A 12,740-nucleotide genomic window follows, 5' to 3' on the forward strand; every position below is an offset into this window, starting at 1 on the left:
TTTTTTTTTTTTTTTTTTTTTTTTTTTTTTTTTTTTAATTAGCAGGTGATCATCGAGAGATCTGCGGTTATCATTCTGTCAGAGGTCAGTGAGACAGAAATTATGTGGGAGTAACTGAGGGCACCGAGAATTAGTTATAGGAAACCTTGCATTAGCTTAATGTTATTTGAAATCATGAATAAGGTTCGTTGGGTGCCGCTCGGCCAATCTGACGTGCGAGGCAAGAGCTCCAGAGACTTCCATCTCTAGCAATATCTCAAAGAACCTCACTGCGAAATCTGTTTCTTTTTTCGGTAGGATGGAATTATGTCAGTTTTAGAAAATTTAAGACGCAATGTCAGACATGGCGTAGAAAATGCACCCTCCCTTTCGGGAAGCAATGTGGCGCGTTGGACCGCTTTCTTCCGTCGTTTCTAGTTTGAACTGTAACTAGCAAAACTGTATTTAGTAATAGGAACATTTTCACATTGATGCAAAGAAAACTAGATATTGGCCAACGGCAAATAAGGCCGTTTCCTAGCAACAGCCACGCTGTGCATCACGCACTCGTGGGAAGCCAATGAAATACTTCCCGTGAGGCTCAAACTGTCGACCTTCACTTTACAATACTTAGGCACTGCCCCGGTGGTACCGACGCGTACATACTGAAACGTCTTTGGATCGTCAGTGAGTACTTCATATTAGAAATTTCGTGTTCGCCCTGATGTGCATTAAAGGGCAGATTCTTCAGTAAAAGTTAGTTCTGCGCTCAGTTTCAGTATATGGCCCTAGCAGCACCAGGAAAACGGGTTCACATGTGCTCGCCTTCCACTCGGCGTTGAGCGCCTACAGCGAGATTGCCTTCGGCCTCTGGCGCCAGGAGGGAAGGCGACACATCACGGCGCAAGCAGCGCGTAGCAGAAGGCGGTGGTGCTGTGTCGGTCAGCATGGTTGCTTCCCAAGTAGCTGATCCGGGTTCGAAACCCGGACACCGCACCGAAGTTGTCTTCTTTACCCAGGAGAGTGTTTCCAACGCTCGCGATCGTCGAATTTCCGAACTGTCGTGTTACGAATGGTTTTCCTTCGCCCCTCGTCCCGCTCCGCGTAGGCTAGTGCGGATTGCGATTCACAGCATCGTGTGTCCCCATGTGTCGACTTGTCTCGACTTTGCTCGGCTGACGCGAAAGCTGACGCTTGCAAATGGTCGTATATGTAGAGGAAGGGCGCTAGAAACGACTGGGAGAGACCAACTCGACAAACGCACAACGGACCCTTTCATTTGACTGTGGCCGCAGGTTCGCGAATTTGCGTCCCGAGAGGCAAGAGAGGGGTCAGCGTGCTGGACCGTATCATTACCGCGCAGCAACACCGAAAACTAAGGGAAAAGGCAAAATAAAAGATTCCAACAGCACGCAGACTTCCTAGTTAGCCACTGAGCCGTGTACTAAGCACGCAAAAACGCTGCTTAACTTCGGTGATCGGACGAGAACCCGCGTCGTCAGCGTGGCACACAAGTCGGCGAGAACGTTTCCAGACGTGCGGACATCTCAGTCCTTGTACAGATCACTTGGGATTTGCCTGGCAGTCTCTCGCGCTGCCTTTTAGGGAAGCAATATGGAATATCCCTTGGTGGGATGTAACCCATAGCCTTCCCGTTGTTAGCATGACACATTAACTTAGTGAGCATACTGCCCACGCAATACGGCCGCTTCAGAACTCCAGCACCTGAACCACCGTTTCATCTATCTTTATTAAGGCCTTAAGATTCATTTAAACACGTATGCGTTGCTGTTGAGGTTTTCTCGCTGTCGCTTGGAACCCAGAGCCACAGCACAACAACAACGGAAACGTCCGTGAGAAGAGCTAAACCTCGACGCAGGAAAAGTATGTTCCGCTATTTCTTTTCGACCGCTCGGGCTGTCACTGTCGTCTCTAGTAAAATCTGCGGCGTGTTCCTGCATAATTTACTTGTTCTGTAAGATCAAGGGAGTATGTTAGTTTCAGAATGTTTAAAATGCTTTGTCAGATGTGGGGTTCGAACCCACGCTCCCTTGCGGGAACCAGAGCTTAAATCTGGCGCCTTAGACCGCTTTTTTTTTTTTTTTTTTTTTTTTTTTTTTTTTTTTTTTTTTTTTTTTTTTTTTTTTTTTAATTAGCAGGTGATCATCGAGAGATCTGCGGTTATCATTCTGTCAGAGGTCAGTGAGACAGAAATTATGTGGGAGTAACTGAGGGCACCGAGAATTAGTTATAGGAAACCTTGCATTAGCTTAATGTTATTTGAAATCATGAATAAGGTTCGTTGGGTGCCGCTCGGCCAATCTGACGTGCGAGGCAAGAGCTCCAGAGACTTCCATCTCTAGCAATATCTCAAAGAACCTCACTGCGAAATCTGTTTCTTTTTTCGGTAGGATGGAATTATGTCAGTTTTAGAAAATTTAAGACGCAATGTCAGACATGGCGTAGAAAATGCACCCTCCCTTTCGGGAAGCAATGTGGCGCGTTGGACCGCTTTCTTCCGTCGTTTCTAGTTTGAACTGTAACTAGCAAAACTGTATTTAGTAATAGGAACATTTTCACATTGATGCAAAGAAAACTAGATATTGGCCAACGGCAAATAAGGCCGTTTCCTAGCAACAGCCACGCTGTGCATCACGCACTCGTGGGAAGCCAATGAAATACTTCCCGTGAGGCTCAAACTGTCGACCTTCACTTTACAATACTTAGGCACTGCCCCGGTGGTACCGACGCGTACATACTGAAACGTCTTTGGATCGTCAGTGAGTACTTCATATTAGAAATTTCGTGTTCGCCCTGATGTGCATTAAAGGGCAGATTCTTCAGTAAAAGTTAGTTCTGCGCTCAGTTTCAGTATATGGCCCTAGCAGCACCAGGAAAACGGGTTCACATGTGCTCGCCTTCCACTCGGCGTTGAGCGCCTACAGCGAGATTGCCTTCGGCCTCTGGCGCCAGGAGGGAAGGCGACACATCACGGCGCAAGCAGCGCGTAGCAGAAGGCGGTGGTGCTGTGTCGGTCAGCATGGTTGCTTCCCAAGTAGCTGATCCGGGTTCGAAACCCGGACACCGCACCGAAGTTGTCTTCTTTACCCAGGAGAGTGTTTCCAACGCTCGCGATCGTCGAATTTCCGAACTGTCGTGTTACGAATGGTTTTCCTTCGCCCCTCGTCCCGCTCCGCGTAGGCTAGTGCGGATTGCGATTCACAGCATCGTGTGTCCCCATGTGTCGACTTGTCTCGACTTTGCTCGGCTGACGCGAAAGCTGACGCTTGCAAATGGTCGTATATGTAGAGGAAGGGCGCTAGAAACGACTGGGAGAGACCAACTCGACAAACGCACAACGGACCCTTTCATTTGACTGTGGCCGCAGGTTCGCGAATTTGCGTCCCGAGAGGCAAGAGAGGGGTCAGCGTGCTGGACCGTATCATTACCGCGCAGCAACACCGAAAACTAAGGGAAAAGGCAAAATAAAAGATTCCAACAGCACGCAGACTTCCTAGTTAGCCACTGAGCCGTGTACTAAGCACGCAAAAACGCTGCTTAACTTCGGTGATCGGACGAGAACCCGCGTCGTCAGCGTGGCACACAAGTCGGCGAGAACGTTTCCAGACGTGCGGACATCTCAGTCCTTGTACAGATCACTTGGGATTTGCCTGGCAGTCTCTCGCGCTGCCTTTTAGGGAAGCAATATGGAATATCCCTTGGTGGGATGTAACCCATAGCCTTCCCGTTGTTAGCATGACACATTAACTTAGTGAGCATACTGCCCACGCAATACGGCCGCTTCAGAACTCCAGCACCTGAACCACCGTTTCATCTATCTTTATTAAGGCCTTAAGATTCATTTAAACACGTATGCGTTGCTGTTGAGGTTTTCTCGCTGTCGCTTGGAACCCAGAGCCACAGCACAACAACAACGGAAACGTCCGTGAGAAGAGCTAAACCTCGACGCAGGAAAAGTATGTTCCGCTATTTCTTTTCGACCGCTCGGGCTGTCACTGTCGTCTCTAGTAAAATCTGCGGCGTGTTCCTGCATAATTTACTTGTTCTGTAAGATCAAGGGAGTATGTTAGTTTCAGAATGTTTAAAATGCTTTGTCAGATGTGGGGTTCGAACCCACGCTCCCTTGCGGGAACCAGAGCTTAAATCTGGCGCCTTAGACCGCTCGGCCAATCTGACGTGCGAGGCAAGAGCTCCAGAGACTTCCATCTCTAGCAATATCTCAAAGAACCTCACTGCGAAATCTGTTTCTTTTTTCGGTAGGATGGAATTATGTCAGTTTTAGAAAATTTAAGACGCAATGTCAGACATGGCGTAGAAAATGCACCCTCCCTTTCGGGAAGCAATGTGGCGCGTTGGACCGCTTTCTTCCGTCGTTTCTAGTTTGAACTGTAACTAGCAAAACTGTATTTAGTAATAGGAACATTTTCACATTGATGCAAAGAAAACTAGATATTGGCCAACGGCAAATAAGGCCGTTTCCTAGCAACAGCCACGCTGTGCATCACGCACTCGTGGGAAGCCAATGAAATACTTCCCGTGAGGCTCAAACTGTCGACCTTCACTTTACAATACTTAGGCACTGCCCCGGTGGTACCGACGCGTACATACTGAAACGTCTTTGGATCGTCAGTGAGTACTTCATATTAGAAATTTCGTGTTCGCCCTGATGTGCATTAAAGGGCAGATTCTTCAGTAAAAGTTAGTTCTGCGCTCAGTTTCAGTATATGGCCCTAGCAGCACCAGGAAAACGGGTTCACATGTGCTCGCCTTCCACTCGGCGTTGAGCGCCTACAGCGAGATTGCCTTCGGCCTCTGGCGCCAGGAGGGAAGGCGACACATCACGGCGCAAGCAGCGCGTAGCAGAAGGCGGTGGTGCTGTGTCGGTCAGCATGGTTGCTTCCCAAGTAGCTGATCCGGGTTCGAAACCCGGACACCGCACCGAAGTTGTCTTCTTTACCCAGGAGAGTGTTTCCAACGCTCGCGATCGTCGAATTTCCGAACTGTCGTGTTACGAATGGTTTTCCTTCGCCCCTCGTCCCGCTCCGCGTAGGCTAGTGCGGATTGCGATTCACAGCATCGTGTGTCCCCATGTGTCGACTTGTCTCGACTTTGCTCGGCTGACGCGAAAGCTGACGCTTGCAAATGGTCGTATATGTAGAGGAAGGGCGCTAGAAACGACTGGGAGAGACCAACTCGACAAACGCACAACGGACCCTTTCATTTGACTGTGGCCGCAGGTTCGCGAATTTGCGTCCCGAGAGGCAAGAGAGGGGTCAGCGTGCTGGACCGTATCATTACCGCGCAGCAACACCGAAAACTAAGGGAAAAGGCAAAATAAAAGATTCCAACAGCACGCAGACTTCCTAGTTAGCCACTGAGCCGTGTACTAAGCACGCAAAAACGCTGCTTAACTTCGGTGATCGGACGAGAACCCGCGTCGTCAGCGTGGCACACAAGTCGGCGAGAACGTTTCCAGACGTGCGGACATCTCAGTCCTTGTACAGATCACTTGGGATTTGCCTGGCAGTCTCTCGCGCTGCCTTTTAGGGAAGCAATATGGAATATCCCTTGGTGGGATGTAACCCATAGCCTTCCCGTTGTTAGCATGACACATTAACTTAGTGAGCATACTGCCCACGCAATACGGCCGCTTCAGAACTCCAGCACCTGAACCACCGTTTCATCTATCTTTATTAAGGCCTTAAGATTCATTTAAACACGTATGCGTTGCTGTTGAGGTTTTCTCGCTGTCGCTTGGAACCCAGAGCCACAGCACAACAACAACGGAAACGTCCGTGAGAAGAGCTAAACCTCGACGCAGGAAAAGTATGTTCCGCTATTTCTTTTCGACCGCTCGGGCTGTCACTGTCGTCTCTAGTAAAATCTGCGGCGTGTTCCTGCATAATTTACTTGTTCTGTAAGATCAAGGGAGTATGTTAGTTTCAGAATGTTTAAAATGCTTTGTCAGATGTGGGGTTCGAACCCACGCTCCCTTGCGGGAACCAGAGCTTAAATCTGGCGCCTTAGACCGCTTTTTTTTTTTTTTTTTTTTTTTTTTTTTTTTTTTTTTTTTTTTTTTTTTTTTTTTTTTTTAATTAGCAGGTGATCATCGAGAGATCTGCGGTTATCATTCTGTCAGAGGTCAGTGAGACAGAAATTATGTGGGAGTAACTGAGGGCACCGAGAATTAGTTATAGGAAACCTTGCATTAGCTTAATGTTATTTGAAATCATGAATAAGGTTCGTTGGGTGCCGCTCGGCCAATCTGACGTGCGAGGCAAGAGCTCCAGAGACTTCCATCTCTAGCAATATCTCAAAGAACCTCACTGCGAAATCTGTTTCTTTTTTCGGTAGGATGGAATTATGTCAGTTTTAGAAAATTTAAGACGCAATGTCAGACATGGCGTAGAAAATGCACCCTCCCTTTCGGGAAGCAATGTGGCGCGTTGGACCGCTTTCTTCCGTCGTTTCTAGTTTGAACTGTAACTAGCAAAACTGTATTTAGTAATAGGAACATTTTCACATTGATGCAAAGAAAACTAGATATTGGCCAACGGCAAATAAGGCCGTTTCCTAGCAACAGCCACGCTGTGCATCACGCACTCGTGGGAAGCCAATGAAATACTTCCCGTGAGGCTCAAACTGTCGACCTTCACTTTACAATACTTAGGCACTGCCCCGGTGGTACCGACGCGTACATACTGAAACGTCTTTGGATCGTCAGTGAGTACTTCATATTAGAAATTTCGTGTTCGCCCTGATGTGCATTAAAGGGCAGATTCTTCAGTAAAAGTTAGTTCTGCGCTCAGTTTCAGTATATGGCCCTAGCAGCACCAGGAAAACGGGTTCACATGTGCTCGCCTTCCACTCGGCGTTGAGCGCCTACAGCGAGATTGCCTTCGGCCTCTGGCGCCAGGAGGGAAGGCGACACATCACGGCGCAAGCAGCGCGTAGCAGAAGGCGGTGGTGCTGTGTCGGTCAGCATGGTTGCTTCCCAAGTAGCTGATCCGGGTTCGAAACCCGGACACCGCACCGAAGTTGTCTTCTTTACCCAGGAGAGTGTTTCCAACGCTCGCGATCGTCGAATTTCCGAACTGTCGTGTTACGAATGGTTTTCCTTCGCCCCTCGTCCCGCTCCGCGTAGGCTAGTGCGGATTGCGATTCACAGCATCGTGTGTCCCCATGTGTCGACTTGTCTCGACTTTGCTCGGCTGACGCGAAAGCTGACGCTTGCAAATGGTCGTATATGTAGAGGAAGGGCGCTAGAAACGACTGGGAGAGACCAACTCGACAAACGCACAACGGACCCTTTCATTTGACTGTGGCCGCAGGTTCGCGAATTTGCGTCCCGAGAGGCAAGAGAGGGGTCAGCGTGCTGGACCGTATCATTACCGCGCAGCAACACCGAAAACTAAGGGAAAAGGCAAAATAAAAGATTCCAACAGCACGCAGACTTCCTAGTTAGCCACTGAGCCGTGTACTAAGCACGCAAAAACGCTGCTTAACTTCGGTGATCGGACGAGAACCCGCGTCGTCAGCGTGGCACACAAGTCGGCGAGAACGTTTCCAGACGTGCGGACATCTCAGTCCTTGTACAGATCACTTGGGATTTGCCTGGCAGTCTCTCGCGCTGCCTTTTAGGGAAGCAATATGGAATATCCCTTGGTGGGATGTAACCCATAGCCTTCCCGTTGTTAGCATGACACATTAACTTAGTGAGCATACTGCCCACGCAATACGGCCGCTTCAGAACTCCAGCACCTGAACCACCGTTTCATCTATCTTTATTAAGGCCTTAAGATTCATTTAAACACGTATGCGTTGCTGTTGAGGTTTTCTCGCTGTCGCTTGGAACCCAGAGCCACAGCACAACAACAACGGAAACGTCCGTGAGAAGAGCTAAACCTCGACGCAGGAAAAGTATGTTCCGCTATTTCTTTTCGACCGCTCGGGCTGTCACTGTCGTCTCTAGTAAAATCTGCGGCGTGTTCCTGCATAATTTACTTGTTCTGTAAGATCAAGGGAGTATGTTAGTTTCAGAATGTTTAAAATGCTTTGTCAGATGTGGGGTTCGAACCCACGCTCCCTTGCGGGAACCAGAGCTTAAATCTGGCGCCTTAGACCGCTCGGCCAATCTGACGTGCGAGGCAAGAGCTCCAGAGACTTCCATCTCTAGCAATATCTCAAAGAACCTCACTGCGAAATCTGTTTCTTTTTTCGGTAGGATGGAATTATGTCAGTTTTAGAAAATTTAAGACGCAATGTCAGACATGGCGTAGAAAATGCACCCTCCCTTTCGGGAAGCAATGTGGCGCGTTGGACCGCTTTCTTCCGTCGTTTCTAGTTTGAACTGTAACTAGCAAAACTGTATTTAGTAATAGGAACATTTTCACATTGATGCAAAGAAAACTAGATATTGGCCAACGGCAAATAAGGCCGTTTCCTAGCAACAGCCACGCTGTGCATCACGCACTCGTGGGAAGCCAATGAAATACTTCCCGTGAGGCTCAAACTGTCGACCTTCACTTTACAATAATTAGGCACTGCCCCGGTGGTACCGACGCGTACATACTGAAACGTCTTTGGATCGTCAGTGAGTACTTCATATTAGAAATTTCGTGTTCGCCCTGATGTGCATTAAAGGGCAGATTCTTCAGTAAAAGTTAGTTCTGCGCTCAGTTTCAGTATATGGCCCTAGCAGCACCAGGAAAACGGGTTCACATGTGCTCGCCTTCCACTCGGCGTTGAGCGCCTACAGCGAGATTGCCTTCGGCCTCTGGCGCCAGGAGGGAAGGCGACACATCACGGCGCAAGCAGCGCGTAGCAGAAGGCGGTGGTGCTGTGTCGGTCAGCATGGTTGCTTCCCAAGTAGCTGATCCGGGTTCGAAACCCGGACACCGCACGGAAGTTGTCTTCTTTACCCAGGAGAGTGTTTCCAACGCTCGCGATCGTCGAATTTCCGAACTGTCGTGTTACGAATGGTTTTCCTTCGCCCCTCGTCCCGCTCCGCGTAGGCTAGTGCGGATTGCGATTCACAGCATCGTGTGTCCCCATGTGTCGACTTGTCTCGACTTTGCTCGGCTGACGCGAAAGCTGACGCTTGCAAATGGTCGTATATGTAGAGGAAGGGCGCTAGAAACGACTGGGAGAGACCAACTCGACAAACGCACAACGGACCCTTTCATTTGACTGTGGCCGCAGGTTCGCGAATTTGCGTCCCGAGAGGCAAGAGAGGGGTCAGCGTGCTGGACCGTATCATTACCGCGCAGCAACACCGAAAACTAAGGGAAAAGGCAAAATAAAAGATTCCAACAGCACGCAGACTTCCTAGTTAGCCACTGAGCCGTGTACTAAGCACGCAAAAACGCTGCTTAACTTCGGTGATCGGACGAGAACCCGCGTCGTCAGCGTGGCACACAAGTCGGCGAGAACGTTTCCAGACGTGCGGACATCTCAGTCCTTGTACAGATCACTTGGGATTTGCCTGGCAGTCTCTCGCGCTGCCTTTTAGGGAAGCAATATGGAATATCCCTTGGTGGGATGTAACCCATAGCCTTCCCGTTGTTAGCATGACACATTAACTTAGTGAGCATACTGCCCACGCAATACGGCCGCTTCAGAACTCCAGCACCTGAACCACCGTTTCATCTATCTTTATTAAGGCCTTAAGATTCATTTAAACACGTATGCGTTGCTGTTGAGGTTTTCTCGCTGTCGCTTGGAACCCAGAGCCACAGCACAACAACAACGGAAACGTCCGTGAGAAGAGCTAAACCTCGACGCAGGAAAAGTATGTTCCGCTATTTCTTTTCGACCGCTCGGGCTGTCACTGTCGTCTCTAGTAAAATCTGCGGCGTGTTCCTGCATAATTTACTTGTTCTGTAAGATCAAGGGAGTATGTTAGTTTCAGAATGTTTAAAATGCTTTGTCAGATGTGGGGTTCGAACCCACGCTCCCTTGCGGGAACCAGAGCTTAAATCTGGCGCCTTAGACCGCTCGGCCAATCTGACGTGCGAGGCAAGAGCTCCAGAGACTTCCATCTCTAGCAATATCTCAAAGAACCTCACTGCGAAATCTGTTTCTTTTTTCGGTAGGATGGAATTATGTCAGTTTTAGAAAATTTAAGACGCAATGTCAGACATGGCGTAGAAAATGCACCCTCCCTTTCGGGAAGCAATGTGGCGCGTTGGACCGCTTTCTTCCGTCGTTTCTAGTTTGAACTGTAACTAGCAAAACTGTATTTAGTAATAGGAACATTTTCACATTGATGCAAAGAAAACTAGATATTGGCCAACGGCAAATAAGGCCGTTTCCTAGCAACAGCCACGCTGTGCATCACGCACTCGTGGGAAGCCAATGAAATACTTCCCGTGAGGCTCAAACTGTCGACCTTCACTTTACAATACTTAGGCACTGCCCCGGTGGTACCGACGCGTACATACTGAAACGTCTTTGGATCGTCAGTGAGTACTTCATATTAGAAATTTCGTGTTCGCCCTGATGTGCATTAAAGGGCAGATTCTTCAGTAAAAGTTAGTTCTGCGCTCAGTTTCAGTATATGGCCCTAGCAGCACCAGGAAAACGGGTTCACATGTGCTCGCCTTCCACTCGGCGTTGAGCGCCTACAGCGAGATTGCCTTCGGCCTCTGGCGCCAGGAGGGAAGGCGACACATCACGGCGCAAGCAGCGCGTAGCAGAAGGCGGTGGTGCTGTGTCGGTCAGCATGGTTGCTTCCCAAGTAGCTGATCCGGGTTCGAAACCCGGACACCGCACCGAAGTTGTCTTCTTTACCCAGGAGAGTGTTTCCAACGCTCGCGATCGTCGAATTTCCGAACTGTCGTGTTACGAATGGTTTTCCTTCGCCCCTCGTCCCGCTCCGCGTAGGCTAGTGCGGATTGCGATTCACAGCATCGTGTGTCCCCATGTGTCGACTTGTCTCGACTTTGCTCGGCTGACGCGAAAGCTGACGCTTGCAAATGGTCGTATATGTAGAGGAAGGGCGCTAGAAACGACTGGGAGAGACCAACTCGACAAACGCACAACGGACCCTTTCATTTGACTGTGGCCGCAGGTTCGCGAATTTGCGTCCCGAGAGGCAAGAGAGGGGTCAGCGTGCTGGACCGTATCATTACCGCGCAGCAACACCGAAAACTAAGGGAAAAGGCAAAATAAAAGATTCCAACAGCACGCAGACTTCCTAGTTAGCCACTGAGCCGTGTACTAAGCACGCAAAAACGCTGCTTAACTTCGGTGATCGGACGAGAACCCGCGTCGTCAGCGTGGCACACAAGTCGGCGAGAACGTTTCCAGACGTGCGGACATCTCAGTCCTTGTACAGATCACTTGGGATTTGCCTGGCAGTCTCTCGCGCTGCCTTTTAGGGAAGCAATATGGAATATCCCTTGGTGGGATGTAACCCATAGCCTTCCCGTTGTTAGCATGACACATTAACTTAGTGAGCATACTGCCCACGCAATACGGCCGCTTCAGAACTCCAGCACCTGAACCACCGTTTCATCTATCTTTATTAAGGCCTTAAGATTCATTTAAACACGTATGCGTTGCTGTTGAGGTTTTCTCGCTGTCGCTTGGAACCCAGAGCCACAGCACAACAACAACGGAAACGTCCGTGAGAAGAGCTAAACCTCGACGCAGGAAAAGTATGTTCCGCTATTTCTTTTCGACCGCTCGGGCTGTCACTGTCGTCTCTAGTAAAATCTGCGGCGTGTTCCTGCATAATTTACTTGTTCTGTAAGATCAAGGGAGTATGTTAGTTTCAGAATGTTTAAAATGCTTTGTCAGATGTGGGGTTCGAACCCACGCTCCCTTGCGGGAACCAGAGCTTAAATCTGGCGCCTTAGACCGCTCGGCCAATCTGACGTGCGAGGCAAGAGCTCCAGAGACTTCCATCTCTAGCAATATCTCAAAGAACCTCACTGCGAAATCTGTTTCTTTTTTCGGTAGGATGGAATTATGTCAGTTTTAGAAAATTTAAGACGCAATGTCAGACATGGCGTAGAAAATGCACCCTCCCTTTCGGGAAGCAATGTGGCGCGTTGGACCGCTTTCTTCCGTCGTTTCTAGTTTGAACTGTAACTAGCAAAACTGTATTTAGTAATAGGAACATTTTCACATTGATGCAAAGAAAACTAGATATTGGCCAACGGCAAATAAGGCCGTTTCCTAGCAACAGCCACGCTGTGCATCACGCACTCGTGGGAAGCCAATGAAATACTTCCCGTGAGGCTCAAACTGTCGACCTTCACTTTACAATACTTAGGCACTGCCCCGGTGGTACCGACGCGTACATACTGAAACGTCTTTGGATCGTCAGTGAGTACTTCATATTAGAAATTTCGTGTTCGCCCTGATGTGCATTAAAGGGCAGATTCTTCAGTAAAAGTTAGTTCTGCGCTCAGTTTCAGTATATGGCCCTAGCAGCACCAGGAAAACGGGTTCACATGTGCTCGCCTTCCACTCGGCGTTGAGCGCCTACAGCGAGATTGCCTTCGGCCTCTGGCGCCAGGAGGGAAGGCGACACATCACGGCGCAAGCAGCGCGTAGCAGAAGGCGGTGGTGCTGTGTCGGTCAGCATGGTTGCTTCCCAAGTAGCTGATCCGGGTTCGAAACCCGGACACCGCACCGAAGTTGTCTTCTTTACCCAGGAGAGTGTTTCCAACGCTCGCGATCGTCGAATTTCCGAACTGTCGTGTTACGAATGGTTTTCCTTCGCCCCTCGT

The 12,740-nt window shown here is 49.3% G+C and overlaps 4 non-coding genes across 4 annotated transcripts; all 4 read right to left on the reverse strand.

Annotated features, from left to right (window-relative positions):
- Positions 1-4,092: 4,092 nt before the first annotated feature.
- Trnal-uaa (transfer RNA leucine (anticodon UAA)) lies at positions 4,093-4,176 on the reverse strand. Its single transcript has one exon. It is a non-coding gene; the product is annotated as a tRNA-Leu (tRNA).
- A 3,880-nt stretch (positions 4,177-8,056) lies between these two features.
- Positions 8,057-8,140, reverse strand: Trnal-uaa (transfer RNA leucine (anticodon UAA)). Its single transcript has one exon. It is a non-coding gene; the product is annotated as a tRNA-Leu (tRNA).
- A 1,786-nt stretch (positions 8,141-9,926) lies between these two features.
- Trnal-uaa (transfer RNA leucine (anticodon UAA)) lies at positions 9,927-10,010 on the reverse strand. Its single transcript has one exon. It is a non-coding gene; the product is annotated as a tRNA-Leu (tRNA).
- Positions 10,011-11,796: 1,786 nt separating this feature from the next.
- Positions 11,797-11,880, reverse strand: Trnal-uaa (transfer RNA leucine (anticodon UAA)). The gene has a single exon. It is a non-coding gene; the product is annotated as a tRNA-Leu (tRNA).
- Positions 11,881-12,740: the final 860 nt, after the last annotated feature.

This window comes from Schistocerca serialis, unplaced genomic scaffold (genome assembly GCF_023864345.2).
Source record: "Schistocerca serialis cubense isolate TAMUIC-IGC-003099 unplaced genomic scaffold, iqSchSeri2.2 HiC_scaffold_102, whole genome shotgun sequence".
Lineage (NCBI taxonomy): Eukaryota > Metazoa > Arthropoda > Insecta > Orthoptera > Acrididae > Schistocerca > Schistocerca serialis.